The following is a 5000-nucleotide window of genomic DNA, read 5'->3' as shown; positions in this document are numbered from 1 at the left end:
TCAGAGCAAAAGAAAATGCCATCTTTCTCCCTCTCTCTCAGATGGGCAACAACATCAGACCACCCACAACCTGCTATCCAACAAGTATTAAAATCTTGCTTCAAAGTGAGGAGAGCAATGATGCAAGACTTGATGCCAATTTGATCCATTATGTGCAAAGAAATGTGATGAGCACAGGTGATCTGACCAAGTGAATGTACGCCATGTATACAGTACTGCTCCATCCAAATGGAGAACCAGTCTAACTTAAACTCAAGCAGAAGACTTCACAACAGCTCAAAGCCCCTCTTATAAGACTCTGCCAGAAGCTTACAGAATCCAGGAGGCAACACAGGTTCATAGGTTGGTACTAGGCTATCAGCCCTAGGGCCTATACAAGCCTAGCCATAACAATTCCCTGGCTATTTCTTCCCACATTATTTACTTCCTGACCCTGTCTAGCAGGGCGACTGACGTGATCCCTGGGGTGAATTTCCTTTCTCCCATCCAAACGTCAAGGTTCCTCTTGAAGAGGTCCAAAGAGGCACTCTGCTTGACATGTATGGGCAATCTATTCCAGAGTCTGGGGAGTCTCTGGGTCAGGAACCTATCCCTCCAGCATGTTTTGTTTATTGTGATGACAAGGTTTAGATCCCTGGTTGACAAAGTAACAAAAAGAGAGCCAGAAGCCACCCTGCAAGCAGGACATCCCCAAGTAGAACCAGTGAGGGTTCCAGCTAGCCAAGGACAGGAGTAACCTATTGGGAAGGGGGGATCTGAAGGCAGATACATTATGTCCTTGAACACTAAAATATGATGTGGAATCAGCTAGAAAATGAGAACCTCCACCTCTGTGGAACAAACATAATGCACTAAAGTATCTCCTTCTGTCCCGCAGCTTCAGCATTTGGAGGATAAGGAGGGTCATGGTGCCTCAAGAATCAGGCAGTGTCTTCCCTTGGAGTTTCTAGTCAGGAGAGGCTCTAACCTTAATAAGATCACAAGGCACACACCCCCCCACCTCCTGACTGCACCAGGTGGGCAGGTTAAACAGGATTTAATGCCCTAGGGGTCAAGTATTTGCTTCCCTTACCAACAGTCATCTAACAGACTACCTGCTGAGCCCAAACAGGAGAAGCACCAGCAGAACAGATGTCAAGGTGAAGAAAGCCTCGAGAGCAATACATGGACTAAAATTATCCATGGAGAGCATACAAAAGCTCCCCCTGTATCACAACAGTCACTAACTCACAAGAAAAAGGCAAACTGGAGAAGGGAAGACTCATCCTGGGTTCAGTAGCAGCTTGACCGCGCCAGGGCCTTACAACCCCCCCGCCCCAACAGTCTTCGCCAAAATGCAATGCAGGATGCCAAGGCAACCTGTAGAAAGGTTAGCATCTTTGTCAAACTGACACTATCTCATCACATGGGAACTAGGGAAGCCACAGATCAGCCACTAAGAACCTCAAAGCATGGGATCTGGTGCAGCACGAGCTTCTCCCTCAGCTTAAAGGATCTTCACTCCTAATCCACGTTCAGATGCCAATATAAAGCATATCTGATGAAACACTGCTCTAATTCAGCCCACATAACTTAATTCACACAAATATCACTTTCATCTGTCTGCAGGTCAGTGTGTCCCTTCTACTCTATGTACCAGTGTACACAGCAATCTTTTTTAGCTCTTATCTTTCTCTGATACTCTCTTGTTTTCTCATCTCCTTAACTTTATACCTTATGGTCTCACTTTGTAACTAAAGTCAAGTCTGTTTAATATTTACACACTATTTTTACACCTACACCAACTTCTTATGAATGCTATGTATCTTTTGTCTCTTGCTTTATGCAACTTGTCCATATACCAGTTGTTTCTGGGGGTAAAAGGGCCCTAAAGGGCCCATATCTATACAGGAAGAATGCAGAGTCCCTGTAATAACAGCTATGCAGATAAAAGCTACACTCTCTAAAGCCAAAAACACAGCATCCATGGGACTGGACAACATCCCAGGCTGCGTTTTACATGAACTTCAGAACGAACTGGCTCCCCACTTAAGCACCATGTTCATTAATAGCCTCGCTTCAGGCTTTGTGCCCATTGAATAGCGCACTGCAACAGTTATCCCACTCCACAAAGAGGGAGCCACCACTGATCCCAGGAACTATCGACCTATTAGCCTGACGAGCCTGGTCTGCAAGGCCATGGAACATATCATCATGGAACTCATAAACAAAGACATTGGTAACCTCTAAACTCTGGATCCCACCCAGTTCGGGTTTGTGAAAGGCAGACGATGCCTCCTGAACCTGATCGACTTCTTTGAGGCAGTCACCAAAGCCGTAGATGAGGGTAAGGTGCTTCACAGCATATCTTGACCTCGCCAAGGCTTTCAACACCATCCCCCATTCTGGAATTATAGCTAAACTCACTAAACTAGGTATAAATCCCTACATCACAAGATGGGTTACCAACTGGCTCACTGACAGAACCCACACTGTAAAAGCTGCAGACTCCAAATCTGACCTCAAAGCAGTGACAAGTGGAGTACCACAGGGTTCCGTCCTGGGACCTCTCCTGTTTGGTATCTACTTCTCCAAAGTACAGGCTAACACAGATGGCCTCAGGCTAACGAAGTTCGCAGATGACTGCAAACTAGGAGCCATAGTCAAGTCCCCAAATGATGTGGACATCCTACAGAAGGGCCTCGCTGAAACAGATGCCTGGTGTCAAGAGCCATGGCCTAAAGCTCAATGCCAAAAAGTGCAGTGTCATCCCCTTTGGTAAAAACTCTGTACCCATAAACTACCACATAGCCAGCAATCTACTTAACACCGAATGTGTAATAAGAGACCTTGAGACTCAGATGGACAGCAGTCTCTCCTTTAATAGTCACATCGCCACAGTAATCAGGCAGTCCTTCTACATGGCACACCTCATCTTAAAAGGGTTCTCATCCATGAAAAAAGAGGTCACTGTTCCCCTCTACTAAACACTCATTAGACCCGTTAGAGTACAACACCCCTTTTGGAATGTACCTCACAAGACATCTGCACCAGCTGAAAAGGCTGCAGAAGTACCTCACAAAGAGGATTACTGGCCTCAAACAAATGCCCTACACTGACCGCCTCAAAAACCTCCAGTCCGTAGCATTTCGCCTACTCCGAGGTGATCTCTGCCTAACATATAAAGCTATGTCAAACTCAGAGTTGTTTCACATGCTACATCTAAGGAAATCCCAATCCCTCCGAGCTACACGCTCTAGGGACATAAATCTTGTCACCACAATAAACAGGACATGCTGGAGGGATAGATTCCTGTCACAGAGACTTCCCATATTCTGGAACAGGCTACCCATCTATGTCAAGCAAAGTTCTTCATTAGCACTCCAAGAAAAATCTTGATGAGTGGATGGGAAATAGAAAATACACCCCGGGGATCACTTCTGTGGCTCTGCTTGACAGTGGCAGAGGAAAATAACTTTCTTGGGTGGCGTAAGCAAGGGAAACTTGTTATTAGGCTTACGAGACCCTTAAATATAGCCTAGTACCTACTTATGAACATGGGCCGGGACTGAAATTGGACAGCACTCTAGCACCATCAACAAACTTAAATAAATGAAACTCCTCCAGAAATCTTAGAAAAGGTGACCTCATCAGAACCACTACAAGTTGAAAGAGAAAGGATCCCTTCATTCTGAGTTTCAGATGCAGCATTCAATAACCCATGGTGTCCCAAACTTCTGGAATAAACTTTTCCTGCATGTTAAGCAGTAACTATCATCCTTTAAACAGAACCTAAGCGACAGGATTTACTCTGGGATTGACCGATATGGCCCTCCTGGAGAAAGGAGGTGTGCAAGAGTGAGGGCAAGACATGAATGGTTAGAAGATTTAGTGCACTTGGAATATCTATGAAGTCTATGACATAGGTCTGGAAACTGAAGGAACTTAAAATACCACTCCCATTAACAAGGTGCCACAGCACACAAAGACTCAGAGGAGTCACTGCACTAACAAGGTACCACACCATACAAAGATTCAGAGGAGTCACTGCATTAACAGTGGGCCACACCAAAGACTCACAGGAGTCACTGCATTAACAAGGGATCACACCAAAGACTCACAGGAGTCATTGCAAAGCCTTCTTGAAGTATGAGACAGTGAGAGCAGGCACCAAGACTCTAGAAATCGTAATGGAAAGAAAGAGCTAAATGCCAATTTAGTCTAAGTGGGGGTCAGGTCTCCCCAAAAAAGAAGCAAGCTCCGTCACCCATCGAGTAATTCATTCTTGGCCTGCTCTATGGCTTTGTTTAGGGTCACCTACACAGAGCAGAAGGGGAAAAAAAACTGCAGATGAATGGGTAACTGGTACAACAAAGTTCCCCTCACCGAGAGGGCTTAACCAGTATCCTCTCCCTCCACCAGTTACCCAGATGACTTGCATTACGCAGTGAAAACCAACCAAAGGCCGAAATGGGAGTCTGTCTAAAGAAGGGGCAAAAGAGGACCAGTTCTACTTGGCCTTAACCCTAAGGGCCTCAAAGCATGAGATCTCAACAGATGAGTGAATAGTCCCCCTAGTGAGAATGAGGCCAGTTTACTATCAAGAAAGTCAATAAAAAAGGACCACAATCTTGTCCCAATGTCTGCTGCAGCTGTTGTCAAAGAAAGCCTCAAATAGAAGGCCAAGCAGTTAATCCCCCAAGGGATGATCTGAGTTATGTCATTCCCCATAAGTCAACATATGTCCATAAGGATGTAGCTGACGGGTCCCCTTCAGTAGCTCGAACTTTTAAATGTTAGAAGACGATATGACCGAGACTATAACCTCGAAAATTTAAAAGTCTGACCAGACTAAATGGAGATCCGCATACAGAGCGGAATGGCAATACTTCTCATTTCCGCAATGTAGCGCGATCTCAGAGTTGGCATATTTAAGTAAGGGGGGTGTGGGGGAGCAGGGGGGGGCAACAGTTTAATTTTTTTTTTTTCTTTTTTTACTTCAGTGTTCGAACAATTACAAT

At 45.2% G+C, this 5000-nt stretch overlaps 1 protein-coding gene across 2 annotated transcripts in view; it reads right to left on the bottom strand.

Annotated features, from left to right (window-relative positions):
* ASNS (asparagine synthetase (glutamine-hydrolyzing)) overlaps positions 1–5000 on the bottom strand; it is a 580006-nt gene that overhangs the window by 204781 nt on the left and 370225 nt on the right. The gene's annotated exons all lie outside the window — the stretch shown is intronic.

The sequence above is a fragment of the Protopterus annectens genome, chromosome 3.part1 (genome assembly GCF_019279795.1).
Source record: "Protopterus annectens isolate FY-2018-M chromosome 3.part1, PAN1.0, whole genome shotgun sequence".
Taxonomy (NCBI): domain Eukaryota; kingdom Metazoa; phylum Chordata; order Ceratodontiformes; family Protopteridae; genus Protopterus; species Protopterus annectens.
This window is presented reverse-complemented; position numbering and strand designations above follow the sequence as displayed.